The sequence below is a fragment of the Trachypithecus francoisi genome, unplaced genomic scaffold (assembly GCF_009764315.1).
Source record: "Trachypithecus francoisi isolate TF-2019V2 unplaced genomic scaffold, Tfra_2.0 Contig01440, whole genome shotgun sequence".
Lineage (NCBI taxonomy): Eukaryota > Metazoa > Chordata > Mammalia > Primates > Cercopithecidae > Trachypithecus > Trachypithecus francoisi.
This window is the reverse complement of record NW_022681431.1, coordinates 22,438,753-22,455,977: the sequence shown is the minus strand read 5'-3', so window position 1 is coordinate 22,455,977 and position 17,225 is coordinate 22,438,753.

Below are 17,225 nucleotides of genomic sequence, written 5' to 3'. Positions count from 1 at the left end.
TTAATATGAAGTATAAGTATCTACCACAAAATGTGAGTTTCATCACATGACATGCCCACTACTACTTTGGTTCGCTTAGAATTACTTCTGGAGAGTGAGACCAACCTCGACATCTGTTAATCTTATCAGTGTTCCAATTGCTCGAGCCATTCTGTACCCATGTAATTCCTCTACCTGGTGGCTTTTAATGTGTTTCTTCCTTATCTCAGGGAGGGAAGGGAAAGCCTATGCAAAGAACAATTGTGTCATGGAAGGTCACAGTTATTTAAAGCACTCCCAGGTGAGAGACAAATACAAGCTATGGATCTAATAAAAATGCAAAAGCAATCACACGACCACTATTCGACAAAGTTTAATCTGGATGAAATCACAGTAAATTGTTGCCAATACCTAGCTGCCCTCCATGTCTCTCAAATTTCCTTGCTGTCTCCCTTCCTTCTTCCTTCTCTTGTGGATTCCTCCTCTAAGGCTCTCTCTGCTGCTTATCTTGCTAACACTCATACCCTCCTATTCCACCAAGCTCCTGGACTGTTCTTCCATATTAACGTAACAATCCTGTGCCTGCATTTGTAATGTTTGCTCCCCAGCTCTCCTCTCCCAGTGTGCATCCTGTTGTCAATATTCACAGGCCGCAGGTAGAGTGTGGAAAGTCATGCTAAACGTGAACCAGCATAGTATTTTCCTGACTGAATGCATTTGTTGTTTCTTCTGCTGCTACAAATAAAGGCACAAATGCTAGAGTAGTCATATGTGACCCTTTGTGCTCCAATGGGAGTGGCGTAATGGCTCACGTGTGTGCTGTGGTGTCTTTCCAAGATCTGTCTCTCAGGACCCTGGATAGTCAGCGTGCTTTTGGCATATATTCTTTGAATGGAATATTTAAATAGGGTAAATATGGCCATTCTTTTCTGCCACTTAGTGCTGGCTGAACAAATAAGACCCTCCAAATTTATATGCCCAATTACTTTTAGGTTAACAAGCTCTGAAGTGCTGGGGAAATGCTCCCCTAGAGTTTCATTGTGGGTTAATGGAGAATCATCCAGCCTTTCTTCAGGACTATTAGAATAATAAACACCAGGCAGTACCATCAATTAAATATTTTGCCAGGACCATCACTCAAGTGGACAAGTAACTTAGACCATTCCCCAGGGAAAATTGGCCTCAGTGATCTCTGCTTTTTGCCAAGACCTGGGTGAGAGACAGGGAAGCATTATTCTTCCAGGGATACAATGTGGAGCCTGTGGGAGAGGCTCTCCCAGGGCCTAGAACTGGAGACGTGGTGTAAGAAGGATAAACAGGAGGTGCTGATGCCAGCAGAGGGGATCCTGCTCTTATTCTTTAGGACAAAGAAAGTCAGTTGACACAGTTCTCTTCTCTGAATGGCAAAACAAAATACAGGAAAATCTCACTATTGCAGAGCAAATGCATATGGACATGTCTGTGTGGCTTTGGGGAGTGGGAGGGGAAGAAATTCTAGTTTGAGTATGTAGAAAATAAAGAAAAACAATGAATTTTAATATACTTTTAAGGTAGTTTAATATCTTTCAAATACATACAGTAGATGGAAATACAGAGTGGCAAATGGTTTTCTAATAGAGGTTTTTAGGCACCTTTTTATTTTTTTTTCCACACACATAAGGATGACTTATAAGTAGTGTGTCAATTAACTGCTTATAAATAGTACTTCTCAGGTGCCAGAGGGCCCTTGAAAACAATTGTTTCTTCGAAGTGTTTTAAATATGTCTCTAGCACGCTTATGTATACCATAAATTATTTAGGAAACCCTTTCTCTATTGTAAGCATAAATATAAAATTCACTTCAGTTCTAATAATAATTGTCAAAAAATTTCATATGATGCTGTCTGATATATTTTGTTGCTGGATAACTAGTACTCCACAAACTTAGTTGCCATTATACAGAAACAGCTACTTTATAGCAATGAATTTTTCTTTCTGAGAGACAGTAAGAAATAGAAAAACCAGCCAAGGACTGATATTTCCAGTCCTAAAATGATTTTTTTTTTTCTAATCATTACTGTAAGGTCACATTTTAAACCAAAGACCAGAACTGGGGGGTGTGTGTGTGTGTGTGTGTGTACCAACTGTTTACCCGTTTCACACATAATGAGGCCATTGGTAACTGCCCATTTTGTTAGTGAGTTAAACTTCATAAACAATGTGGTATTGTTACAAAAGATCCAAATTTTAAATTTTTATTCAAATTTTATTGACCTTGATGTATATATGAACACATACATGTGCACTTTTTCTTTTCGACATTTAATTATTGAAAGAAAGATCAAATAAGACAATTTTTTTTCCTCCCTTGGGTATGAAAAGTAAGGTAATATTCCCGTTTTACTGAGAAAACAGGAGCTTCAAATGGCTTTGTATTCTTACCATAGGCATGGTGTTTCAGACAAGAATTCCAAAAGCAAATGAAGAACGTTTCTAAATCTTTATTAAGAAGCAACACAATAATTTATTTTTTCATTCAACAGTAATTTATTGAGCACTTCCCAATTTGCCTGACTACATTGTAGGCACTGCAGATATATCAGTGAATAAAATAATGCACTTACCATCATGAAGCTAGCATTCAAGTCCCTCTTTATTCTTTTGCTAGCTTTTAACTACCTAATTATGATAGCATACTACACTTGCATTCTTCTTTACAATTTGCCATACATTTTCACATGCATTATTTTATTTCAATTTTGATTATCACAAGAATCATATGAATTAGACAATATGCTACTAGCTCCAATATACAGTTAAGCAAACCGAGGCTCAGTGAGGTTAATTTAATTCGTGCAAGTTTCCCCAGCTTGTTAAGAGAGCCAACGCTCCACCCAGAACTTCTAATTCTATATTTGGGTTCTCCCAAATACAGCAAATAGAATTGCTATTTCTTCACAGAGGCCAAGAGGAGCACTTTCAGGGTTATTTATCTTTTAATCTCACCTCAAGCTTGTAATGGATTTTGCACTTGGCAATGGCAGGTTTTGATTCTATATTTACAATGCACTTGTCTTCCTCTTACTACCCTATCCCCCTGCCAGTCTTCTATCCCACAGTTTCCAAAATGGCACAGCTATTCAAGTCGTCTTTCTATCTAGGCCCACATTTTTCACCATCATTCTGTCTTCTTGGAATGAGAGCTTGTCCATATGGAAATGCCTTCAGTTCCAAATAATTCAAGAGCAGCATCTCTAGCACTAGGATGTCAGCAAGAATTCATCACATCAAAACTCAAGAGTCCGCAGTTGGTGACATTCTGCTTCCCTGTTCAAAGGGACTTAAAATAATGTCTGAAGAGAGTCTTTTGAGAAGACAACCTTGGGTGCTTATATTTTAAAGCTAGCATTTCCACAGTAACACTGACATTATGAATACAGGATGGAAGCTTCCCTTTATTGCTTAAGGCTGTTATTTGAAACTATCCCAGATTTAATATATCTAGACTCCACTTCATCTCCCTGGCTTTATTATTTCCACACACTAAACCTTAGCATTTATTTAGGTGGCAGGTAACATTATTCCTGCTAAGAACTAGAGCTCCTTCTCAAGGGTTATGCCAACCTAGATGTCTTAGATATTGCATTTTGGGAGCTTCTGATTTTCCTTAGATTCTAATCCATGGATTTTTTAAAAAATAAGAATCTGAAAGTATCATATTTGAAGCCATTGGTACAACTTTCTCAAAATAGTAACATGTTAAAAAAAGAAACTAAAAATATTATTTTAGAAAAAAATTAATAGGGAACAATTACTTTTGCCCCCTTTGAAGCATTTTCTGTTTTTTGTCTCCCCTTAAAACTCAGTGGCAGGTTTCCTAGGCTTCCTGAAATGGGCCCCAAGAGTGACACAGTGGAAAAGTCCCCACTTGATTACAGCATGTTCTTTTTATGTTAAATGGCTGACAATGCCATTAAGCATTGTGCCTTGTGTTATGAGCACAGCTAGATCTGAAGCTGAAATGCTGGGCCCCTGGGTAGCTGGTAATTTCATCCTAAACCCAGGCAGCTAAACAATAACAAATAATGTGTCCATCGTTTGATCTGCTTTAAATGAAAGACCTGGTTGTGTACTCTGATGGAACACGCAGCAAGATTCTAACACTCTTTTCTTAACCAAATCTTCCCCTCTAGCTTTCTCTACTGAGGAAGAAAAACAACCAACAGGGGACTTTTTTTTTGTTTTTTTCTAGAAGAGGAGTCTGGAAGTAATTTTGAAATTTACTTTTAAATATTTGGTTTGATTAAGCGAGAGAAACTGGACAAAGAGCAATACAACTTACCTATTTATTTGTCTGTTTGTATGTGCCTTAATTTTTTGTGGCATGTATGAATAGATTTAACAGAAATTTCTATAACTCCATGGCATTTTCTACAGGGATAATGAGTGGACGAGACCACCTGGTACTGATGGTATTTTCAAGGGCTCACACTGGAGGAGATAAAAGGCATAGCTTAGAAGACGTGATGGCAATATTTCATAATTATAAATCATTTATCTAGCTCTAAAAATCACAAGATGACAAACTAGGACATAAGAGTAGATACCACTGTCACACTTGATTGTGTTATTTTTTTCTTCAATATCTAATTAGAAAAGTTTCTTTTCCTTTTTTTTTTTTTTTTTTTTTTTTGAGACTGGGTCTTTTCACTCTGTCGCCCAGGCTGGAGTGCAGTGGCACAATCAGGGCTCACTGCAGCTGTAAACTCCAAGGCTCAGGTGATCCTCCTGCCTCTCAGCCTCTCTAGTAGCTGGAGCCATAGGCACACAACACCATGCCAGACTAATTTTTGTATTTTTTGCAGAGACAGGGTCTCAGCATGTTGTCCAGGCTGGTCTTGACCTCCTAGACTCAAGCAATATGCCCACCACAGTCTCCAAAAGTGCTGGGAATTACAGGAATGGACCATCGTGCCCGGCCTAGAAAGCTCCTCTTAACATGATCCTTTTTCATATTTAATCCTAGTTTTGGGCAGAGACCTAAAGTTTAGACTTGTGTCACTGTCCAAAAGTATGTTTAATCTGAAAGCCACAGAATTTTATATGCAAATACAACTACACCTACTTTATATATAAGTCAGGTATATAGTGGTTAGGAGCATAAACTAAGAGTTAGACTTCATATTCTGCCACATACGTCACCCTTAGTAAGTTACACTTACCCCACTGTGTCTCAGTTTCCCTGTTTATAAAGTGAGGATGGCAAGAGTAACTAAATCATAATGGTGTTGTGGATATTAAATGTATTAATCTATACAAAGAACTGGGAGCAGTGTCTGGCATGTAACAAACAACATATCCATATTTACTCCTGTAATGATGGCTGTGATTATGGTTATTTTTATTTTATGGTAATTCACATTTTTTTTCTGACTTCCAGGCACATGTTTTATATTTTAAAAACCTAGTGCCTCCCATCAGGTATATTTTCTTTGTCCCTCTTCTTTTTGATGGTTTTAAACTGGCAGGTAGATGGGGGGAGTGGTAAGTCTTGAGAAACTGCTGGAGTAATATCGCTGGGAAAGTAGCCAAAACTGTACTAAAAAAATAAAAAATAAAAAAGCCATTGCTGCTTATTTCTGAGATTTCCATTTCAGATGGACATTGTTGTATCTGATCATTGGTCCAGTAATGTAAAGGTGCCCTTGAATGGGAAATGAGCAGCTCCTTAACAATGTTGATCCTCTGAGAGGGAGCCAGGGAATCAGCATTCTCACAACCTTTAGGGAGGAGTCTGCCTGCCTCATCATCTCAAAGCATATCTCTATACCCTCATAATAAAACTCCCATTTTCCTTTTTCTTCCTCCTTATTTTTCCTCCCTCTCTTCCTGCTTTCTCCCAGCAATCTTTTGGACTCACTTCTTTTTTTTTTTTTTTTTTTTTTTTTTTTGAGGCGGAGTCTTGCTCTGTGGCCCAGGCTGGAGTGCAGTGGCCGGAACTCAGCTCACTGCAAGCTCCGCCTCCCGGGTTCCCACCATTCTCCTGCCTCAGCCTCCAGAGTAGCTGGGACTACAGGCGTCCGCCACCTCGCCCGGCTAGTTTTTTTGTATTTTTTAGTAGAGACGGGGTTTCACCATGTTAGCCAGGATGGTCTCGATCTCCTGACCTTGTGATCCGCCCGTCTCGGCCTCCCAAAGTGCTGGGATTACAGGCTTGAGCCACCGTGCCCGGCCTTGGACTCACTTCTGAGCTTGTAGGAGATTTTGAAATCTACCCTATGACACTTGGGGGCCATAAGAAACTCGGGGCTGCGAATGGCTATGCTTTGCATCTAACATCTCTCGTAGCTGCTTATTCCATTTCTAGAAATGATTAGCACAGCCTGGTTTTTCTCTATTCTCATATCCCTCAATTTCAAAGGAGGCATTTTATCGACACTCCAGTCTCTTCTCCCAGCTCAGTCTTTGGGAAGTTTAAGGGAAGACCACAAAAACAGATCTTTTGCTAAGCTTCTCAAATCCTTCCAGTTTAACTGCATTACTTTCTCTCACTTGGAGGGCTCTTCCAGAGTCTCAGCATTTGGTGGAAGGGATAGAGAAAGAAATAAATTGCTGTATCATCCAAGTCTTTTCTTTCTCTCACATATCTTAATCTTTAGCTTTTAAACTTAGTGTTTAACATCTTTATTTTTCCGTCATTGCTCTAATAATGTTTTTATTGGTGTATATCAGCCCATGTTGTGCACCTGGAATGCAGGTAGCTGGACAGAGAAAATAATGTGCTGATAGTGAATAGAATTTTATTCTGCCTCCAAAAACTTGATATAATCAACACAAAGTAGGAAAAAGGGATTTGTATATTATCCTACTTGTCACATTCACATTTATAGCAAATTTCCTAAGTCTCCAGAAATAGCTGTTTTAAACATAATTCCAAGATTTAAATAAGTTCTGCCAAACTTTAACATTTTGGCATAGATATTCATTTGGGATAGACCACCACTTAAAGCTAACAGCCCCAACAAAATAGATAATTTGTGGCAAAATTTTGAGCATCTATTATAGACTAGCATCTATGTTGAGTACTTTTACTTTGCCTCTGTTTTTTATTCATTTCAAACTATTTATATGAAGCTATCCTAGGTGTCAGCCACAGCTCAAAAAGCTGGAGACGGCATAGGTTGGAGATAGAATATTCTACTGGGGGAAATACATAATAAGTACATTTGCAACCAAAATAATTTCTGCAAATAGATCACTAAAGCAAATAAGCTAGAGTTATAGGACTGGTGTGGCAGCAACTTTGGGTGATGATATGGCTTGGATATGTGTCCTTTACAAACCTACGTTAAAATGTGATCTCCAATGTTAGAGATGGGGCTTAGTGGGAAGTATTTAGTTCATGGGAACAGATCTCTCATGAATAACTTGGTGCTGTCCTCACAGTAATGAATGGGTTCTCACTGTGAGTTCACACAAGATCTGGTTGTTTAAAAGAGCCTGGTGCTTCGTCCCCTTCTCTCTTACTCCTTCTCTTACCATGTGATATGCCTTCTCCCCCTTTACCTTCTGCTTTGACTGTAAGCTTCCTGAGTCCCTCACCAGGAGCAGATACCAGCAACACATTTCTTACAGAGTTTGCAGAATCTTGAGCCAAAACAAATCTTTCCATTTTCTTTATAAATTACCCAGCCTCAGGTGTTTCTTTATAGCAATGCAAAATTGACTAATACAGATAATTGGTAATGTGGAGTGGGGTGTTACTCTAAAAGTACCTGAAAATGTGGAAGTGGCTTTGGAATTGGGTAACAGGCAGAAGTTGGAAGAATATGGAGGGCTCAGAAGAATACAGGAAGACAAGGGAAAGTTGGAACTTTACTTAGAGTCTTTGTAAGTAGTTGTGAACAAAATGCTAACAGGAATATGGACAGTGAAGGACTGATTGATGAAGTCTCAGTTGGAAATGAGGAATGTATCGGGAACTGGAGCAAAGGTCATCCTTGTTACACCCAAGCAAAGAAGTTGGCTGTACTGTGTCCATGCACAAGGACTTTGTGGAAGGTTGAATGTAAGAGTAATGATGTAGGGTATCTGGAGGAAAAATTTTCTAGCATCAAAGCATTCAAGAAGTGGTATGGCCACTTCTTACAGCCTATGAACAGATATGAGAGCTAAAAAATAATTTAAAGTTGGAATTTATAAGGAAAAGGGAAGAAAAAGGTAAAAAATTGAAAAATTTGCCACCCAGCAAGGTGATAAAGAAGGATAGAGTTTTTTTAGGAGAGGAATTGAAGCAGCTATGAAGCAATCACATCCTAGAGAAATTGTCATGACTAAAGGAGAGCCAAGTGCTAGTAGCCCAGACAATGGGAAAAAGGCCTTCAAGGCAGTTCAGAAAGATTTCTACCAGGCTACTCCTACTATCACAGGCCCAGAGTCCTGGGAGGAAAGAATGGCTTCAGGGGCCAGGTCCATGGCAGGACTTCCCTGCTCAGCCTCAGGATACTGTTCCCCATATCCCAGGCACTCTGGCTCCAGCCTTGGCTCAAAGAGTTCCAGGTATAGCTTGGGCCACAGCTCTGCAGGACTCAAGCCAGAAGCCTCAGTAGCTTCCATGTGGTGTTAAGTCTGCAGTTGCACAGAGTGCAAGAGTGAAGGAAGCTTGGCAGCTTCCGACTAGATTTCAGAGGTTGTATGTAAAAGCCTAGGTGCCCAAATGGAAGCCTCCCACAGGGGCAGAACCCCCACAGAAAGACTCTGTTAGGGCAGTGCTGAAGAGAAATGTGGGGTTGGAGCGCCCAGACTGAATCCCCATCAGGGCACTGCCTAGTGGAGCTGTGGGAAGGGGGCGTCTGCCCTCCAAACCCAAGAATGGTAGAGCCACCAATAATTTACACCCTGAGACTGAAAAACCTGCAGGCACTCAACTCCAACCCATGACAGCAGCCACAGGGTCTGCACCCAGGAAAGCGACAGGTACGGAGCTGTCTATAACCTTTGGAGCCCACCCCTTGCACCTGTGTGCCCAGGATGCAGGACATGGAGTCAATGGATATTATTTTAGAACTTTCAGATTTAAATGACTTCTTTCTGGGTTTCAGACTTGCGTGTCATCCGTTGTCCCTTTCTTTGGCTGATTTCTCCCCTTTGGAATGGGAACACTTACCCAACACCTGTACCATCATTCTATCTTGGAAGCAAATAACTTGTTTTTGATGTTATAGGCTCATAGGTGGAACTAACATGCCTTTAGTCTCAGGTGAGATTTTGGACTTTTGAGTTGATGCTGAAATGAGGTGAGACTTTGGGGACTACTGGGAAGGGATTATTAGATTTTGCAATGTGAGAAGGACATGAGATTTAGGGGACCAAGGTCACAATGATATGGTTTGGATATTTGTCCTCTCCAAATTGCATGTGGAAATGTGACTTCCAATGTCAGAGGTGGTCCTGTGGAAGGTGTTTGGGTTATGTGCACAGATCCCTCATGAATGGCTTGGTGATGTCTTCACAGTAATAAGTGAGTTTCCATTCTATGAGTTCATGCAAGATCTCATTGTTTAAAAGAGCTTGCTCTCTCCCTTACTGCACTCTGGCCATGTGATTCAGCCACTTCTTCTTCACCTTCTAGCACGACTGTAAGATTCCAGAGACTCTCGACAGAAGCAGATGCTGGCACTACACTTCTTGTACAGCCTACAGAACCATTAGCTCAAATAAACATCTTTTCTTTATAAATTACCCAGCCTTGAGTATTCCTTTATAGTAATGCAAAATGGACTAATATAGGTAATGAGGGGAAAACTGTCTGAAGAGGTGGCTTTGGGATTTCCCTGAATGGTGAGAAGGATATGGCTTTATAGCAATCTGAAGGAAGAACATTCCTAGCAGAAGAGATGCTATCCACTCATTCTCTCTGTAGCCCTAAATGTGGTCACTAATATTTCAATTTTATTGATATAGATGACTCAGTGATTTTAGGAAATTTGCCCATGTTTACACAGATAATGACTAGAAGAATTATAATTCAAACAAAGTTCCGTTTGAATCCAAAGCTCTTTTTAAATAAGATATACTGCTTCTCATTAGAAAAGCCAGACTACCCATCTGTAGATGATGAAAGAAATATTTACTCCGTCTTCTCTATTAGGTCAGAACCATTTCCTGTAGATTATCCCACATTAGGAACACTTTATTTACTTGCTTCCTTCATTTAGAAGTCCTGTTGATAAAGAGCTGTGAGAAGATGCAAGTTATTAAAAGAACAGAAACCAGGAATGCCTCTTGGGAGTCAACAATTATTTTGACTCTCTTTCTGTAAACCTTTCTCACATTTTTGAGTATCTTTAGCAGGCCTGCAAGGGAAGTGAGTTTTAAATTAATTTTCTCCTGGCAGGTTGTATCTGTGATAAATTGAAGAACTCCACAAAACCATCCACATAGCTAGGTGTTTAATAGCTCAGTCACTTCAGTGCCCCATTGGGGTCACTTTGGGTTATTTTTTCCTTTCCTCCCATCAAGAGTAACATGGGGTCTTAACAAGACTTGGAAACAATTTTGATATCAAAAACTAAGAGACAGCTCTACTTATAATAAACTTTAATATTAGGATATCAGCAGCACCTGCAGTGCTATGGCCAGAAATGACACTTTTATTATCTTTTCCTTTGAAACTGATAAATTGGTCCCGGCTAAGGGCAGCATTTTTGGCTGGCACCTTAAAAAAACTCAAGGAAAAAGTAACTGACTATCACTGGAGTTATTTAAAGCTCTATAGAAAATTCTAATAGACAAAATTTCACATGGTTGTTGTCACTGAGTGCTCAGTCCCAGACCAAATGAAAAGGGACATTAGGGACATTGTGTGTGTGTGTGTGTGTGTGTGTGTGTGTGTGTGTGTCAGAAAGAGAGAGAGAGAAGAGAGACTGAGACCAATAGTGATTAGGTTTGGGTTCACTTTAGATTTTGCCAATTGAACAGTCTCACTAACTTTAACAAATCAAACATTATCTACATATAGTAGGCTGCAATTATTGTTTATCACATTCATATCCATAATTAAGATCATGAGCAAAACAAAACCCTATCAGAGCATTTTAACAATGTCACATTATTTTTGAATACTATTAGGTACTTTTAAAAGGTACTATTAGATTTTATTTATTTGTTTTATTTAATTTTTTCCAGCTTTACTGTGGTATAATTGAAAAATAACAATTTACATATTAAAGGTGCATAATGTGAGGTTTTGATATACATATACATTGTGAAATGATTATCGCAAGCAAGCTACCTGACATATACATCACTTCATGTAATTACCTTTTTTAGTATTGTGAGAACATTTGTCTACTCTCTTAACAATTTTCAAGTATACAATAAGCATTATTAACTACAGTTACCATACTGCACGTTAGATTTTCTGAACCATTCAATCCTGCACAACTGGGACTTTGTACCCTTTAACCAACATTTTTCCATTCCCACTCCCCCACCCCAGCCCCTGGCAGCCATTGTGTTATTCTCTGCTTCTATAAGTTGACTTCTATAGGTTCATTCACATGAGTGAAACCATACAGTATTATATAGCTTGTCCAAGAGTGATTTATCCCTGTGGTGCAAAGATGGTTTGACATATGCAATTCAGCAAATGTGACATACTACATTTATAGAATGAAGGATAAAAACTGTATGTTCGTCTCAATATGTGCACACAAAGCATTTGACAATTTTTAATATGCATTCATGATAAAAACTCAACAAATTAGGTGTAGAAAGAGTACTTCAACATAATAAAAGTCATATGTAGCAGGTCCACAGTTAACATAATGAAGTGAATAGCTGACAATATTTCTTCTAATAGCAGGAACAAGACAATGATATGTATCTTGTCACTTCTATTCGACATAGTACTGGAAGTCCTAGCCAGAACAATTAGGCAAGACAAAGAAATAAAAGCCATTCAGTCAGAAAGAGAAAAGTAAAATTGACTCTGTTTGCAGATGACATAATCTTATAAATAAAAAACTGTAAAGAATCTACCAGAAACCTCTTAGAACTAATGAATAAATTCAGTAAATTTGCAAGATACTAAATTAAATAGAAAAATCAGTCGCCTTCCTATACACTAGCAACAAACTCTCCAAAAAAGAAATTAACAACTCCATTTATAACAGCATTAAAAAGAATACAATACTTAGGAAAACATTAACCAAGTAGATGATAGATTTATAAATTAAAAACTATGTGACATTGATCAAAGAAATTGAAGAAGAGACAAATAAGTGGAAAAATATCATTTGTTCATAGATTAGAAGAATTAAAAATGCTCATAATAGTCAAAGTGATCTACAGATTCAATATAATCCCTGACAAAATTCCAATGATATTTTTCACAGAAGTAGGCAAAACCATCCTAAAATTAATATAAAACCACACAAGAAACAATAGCCAAAGTAATCTCAAGCAAGAAGAGCAAATCTGGATGAATCAAGCTATCTGATTTCAAAATATATGACAAAGCTATCATAATCAAACAGTATGGTACTGGCATTAAAACACACATATAGGCTGGGTGCGGTGGCTCATGCCTGTAATTCTAGCACTTTGGGAGGCTGAGGCAAGCGGATTGCCTGAGCTCAGGAGTTTGAGACCAGCCTGGGCAACCCGGTGAAACCCCGCCTCTGCTAAAATACAAAAAATTAGCCAGGTGTGGCTGCGTGCACCTGTAATCTCAGCTACTTAGAAGGCTGAGGTAGGAGAAATGCTTGAACCCCTGAGGTGGAGGTTGCAGTGAGCCGAGATCATGCCACTGCACTGCAGCCAGGGCAATGGAGCTAGACTCCCTCAGAAAGAAAAGAAAAGAAAAGAAAAGAAAAGAAAAGAAAAGAAAAGAAAAGAGAAGAGAAGAGAAGGGAAGGGAAGGGAAGGGAAGGGAAGGGAAGGGAAGGGAAGGGAAGGGAAGGGAAGGGAAGGGAAGGGAAGGGAGAGAAGGAACAGAAGGAGGAAGGAGAAAAGGAAGGAAGGAAGGAAGGAAGGAAGGAAGGAAGGAAGGAAGGAAGGAAACAGACATATAGACCAGTAGAGCACAATAGAAAGTCAAGAAATAAATCCACATATTTGTGGTCAATTGACCTTTGACAAAGTTGCCAAGAACACACATTGAGGAAAGAAGTGAGTCTTCAATAATTGGTGTTGGAAAAATTGGATATCCAAATTGGACCTTTATTTTATACCACATAAAAATCAACTCAAAATAGATTAAGTAATTAAATGTACGGCTGAATACTATTGAACTATTAGAAGAAAACACAGGGAAATGCTTCTTGACATTGGATTGGACAATTAATTTTTGTATATCTCCTCAAAAGCACAAGCAACAAAAGTAAAAATACATAAGTAAGATTTCATCAAACTAAGAAGCTTCAGTACAGCTTAATTGTTGTTAATTCAACAATTAGCAAAGTGAAGAGACAATCTATGGAATGGGAAGATATATTTGCAAACTATACATTCAACAAGGAGATAACATCCAAAATACATAGGAAACTCTCATAACAACAAGAAAACAACCCAACAAAAACATAAGCAAAGGATTTGAATAGACATTTATCAAAGGAAAAAATACAAATATCTAACTGGTATATTAAAAATTATGCTCAACTTTACTGACTATCAGGGAAATATAAGTCAAAACCACAATGAGATATCACCTCACTCCTGTTAAAATGAATATTATCAAAAATAAAAAAGATAACAAATACTTGGGAGGGTGTTGAGGAAAGGGAACCCTTTACACTATCAATGAGAGTATAAACTGGTAGAGCCATTATGCAAAATAGTATGGAATTTCCTCAAAAATTAAAAACAGCACTGTTCTATAATCCAACAATCTCATTCTGGCTATATAACCAAATAAATTGAATTAGTATGAGCATCTCAAAGAGATATCTACACTTCCACATTTGTTGTAGCATTACTTATGATAGCCAAAACCAAGTTCCATCAATGGACAAATAGATAAAGTAAAGGTGGGGTGTATGTGTGTGTGTGCGTATGTGTGTGCGTGTGTGTGTGTGTGTAATGGGATACTATTTAGCCTTAAAATGGAAGGAAATCCTGTCATTGTCATGGATGAACCTGGAGAATATTACGTTAAGTGAAATAAACCAGGCACAGAAGTAGAAAGACTGATTGTCAAACTATTAACAAGTTTAGCATCATTTTCTTAAGGGAATCAATTAACATGTTATTATTAATATTTTCCCAAACTGTCTAGAAATTCCTAATTGCAAACTTCAGAAATCCATCTCAGATGTTCTATGATGGTGAACAGAAATACTGTAATTTCATAAATAAGCCCATTTTGCCTTGAATATTCAGCATGATATCTTTGGATATCCAGAGGCATACACTGGCTCTTGTCTGCGCTGGCACTTTGCAACTAAAAGAAGCTCCCCTTTACTTCATCTCTCACTTCTTGATTTCAAAATTAGAGGATTATTTGTGAAAAATCCTCTGTCTCTTCTCTATATAGTTAAACATGTAGGCTCAGATTCCCAGGCACAGCCTGCTTTTCAGAGTATACTACCCATTCTGTGGACAGAGAAGTGTGCTGGTTTTTTTCTTTCTCTAACATGGTTCACTTGATTCTAACTTTTGTCATCACCACAAGTTGTTTGTGAAAGATTTTTATTTTTTATTTATTTATTTATTTGATTTATTTATTTATTTATTTATTTATTTTGAGACGGAGTCTCGCTCAGTCGCCCAGGCTGGAGTGCAGTGGCGCGATCTCGGCTCACTGCAAGCTCCTCCTCCCGGGTTCACGCCATTCTCCTGCCTCAGCCTCCCAAGTAGCTGGGACTACAAGCGCTCGCCGCCACGCCCAGCTAATTTTTTTGCATTTTTAGTGGAGACGGGGTTTCACCGTGTTAGCCAGGATGGTCTCGATCTCCTGACCTCGTGATCCGCCCGTCTCGGCCTCCCAAAGTGCAGGGATTACAGGCTTGAGCCACCGCGCCCGGCCGTGAAAGATTTTTAGATACTATAATTTTTAATTTTGGATGAGAGATTTTAGAACTGAAAAAACTAAAAATTATCTAGTTTACTCAGTTACAGGTACAGAGCTGAGGCCTAAGGAGATAAAATTACAAAGATGGAGGGAAGCTGATTTACTACTCAGGACTGGATTTTAATTTTCTTGAACCGCTTGATGCTTTTCTCACTATACCATGGTGCCTGTCCTAGTTGATCAGGAAGCTTACATTTTTAAAACAGAAGAGAACAGCAAGAAGGTGATGGAACATTCCATAGCTGACAAGGGAGCCTACTAATTCTCCCCAGCACCAGTAGCATCTGCACAATTAATCAGTTTTCTCCACGTAATTTGAGTGTGCTTCTACTTGGAAGTTTTAATTGATACTCACTACATTTTAGTTGCTTAGTCCTCAGAGTACTGATGTTAATGAGCTACACCAACAAGAAATCAGGTGGAATTTTAGCTCCTGCCTGGAATTTAGGTAACCTCAGAAACTCTGTAGTGTCTTCACCCACTTGCAGAAGCCATGTTCTCTCTGAATGAAGCAACACCCAAATGACAAAGGCTCTCTCATAACACCGTGAGAATCAGAGGTGGCAGGACTTTGAATCCAGTCTCCACTACTTTTTATAAAACTCTGAACTTGTTTCCATATCTGTAAAACAAATATAATACAACCACATTACAAGGAGTAAATGAGCTAATTTATAGAAACTCAGCACAGAAACTGGCACATACAATGCAGTTGAAAATGGCATTTGAGACGATCGTTCTATTAATATGTCACTCATATCCAAGATCAATAAATAAACAAATATCACCCATGTTGAATTGGATACAATATGCATATATTTTAAAGACAAGGTCTCGCTCTGTTCCCCAGGCTGGAACGCAGCGGTGCAATCACAGCTCACTGCAACCTTGAATTGCTGGGCTCAAGCAGTCCTCCTTCCTCAACCTCTCAAGTAGCTGAGACTACAGGTATGCACTATTAAGCTCTGATAAGATGTAGGATTTGTTAATGTGATAAATTAAGACAAATTATTCCTCCCCACCAAGTTCACAACAAGTTCCTTGGTATTGGTCAGCTTCATGAAGCTGGTGAAACTATGCAAAGGAAAAAAAGATTCTGTATCAATGATATACAATTCCCAGTTGTCCTTTTAGTAGATTTTTTGATTAAAATATCACTAGTAGTTATGTGTAGATACATTTTTGGCATGGAATTATGGAAAAATTATACACTGATGTCTGATACACCTTGGTTGGAGTCTCTGCTCCATGACACTCAGTGGTCTTGGGAAGATTAATTTACCTCTTTAAGGATAGCTCTTCACTAGGATAAGGTTGCTGCAGCCTTCACCCAGGAAAAGGGCAAGGCATTGTTCTTCTACCTCACCAGAGTTGGGTCAGTCATCTTCTTTCCTGCTTCTCAATCTTGAGTTCATCTTATTCTCTAAGGAGGGCCTGCTTTATATTCGAGACCCCTAGCTAACAAAGTGGTTAGCAGAAGAAAAAAAAAAGCTACATGTAGTGTCTGCATTCCCCACTGGCTGGTTACACCTGAACTGCTTGCTTGTTCTCACAGAAGCACTTGTCTGTCAAAGTTTCTCATATCAGTTGGGTTTTGTCTCAGCTCTGACTGATTCTACTCTGCCAAGACTTTTCATGGAAACACTGAAGTCCTGTTGTCTTGTTTAAGTCAAAGCAAAAATTGCTAAGCATGTGGACTCATGGGATGTTTCCAAACAAAAATTGTAAAATCAATAATACATTCAAAACAATTTTCCATTTCATACTTTTCATTTGAATGGGGCAAAATCCATTGCACATGAATATTTAGAAGTGAAACAAGGTCCAAAGAAGAGATCTTCAAATCCAGAGAATAAATATTTGTTTTTTCTAAATGAGCCCTTTCATTAAATCACTTCATACTAAGAATATTAATACCAGTTGGCAATACAAATGAGTTGGATCTCTAAAATTTTTGTTTGTTTTTCTAGAATCACAAGTCTCAGTAATGTTAATAAGACTTCAGGCTGTCAATGAACATAACCCTGTTTAATGTAGTAAATTCAGATTCTGTCTGGCTCAATATATTATGTAAACTGCAACATTTACAACAGTGTCACGGGGAAGACCAAGTTGCACCAAACACTATGTGTTCCAGTCTGTAAATATTTGACGCTTTGGTGTTGAAGGTTGACGTAGCAATGCAATCAATTAA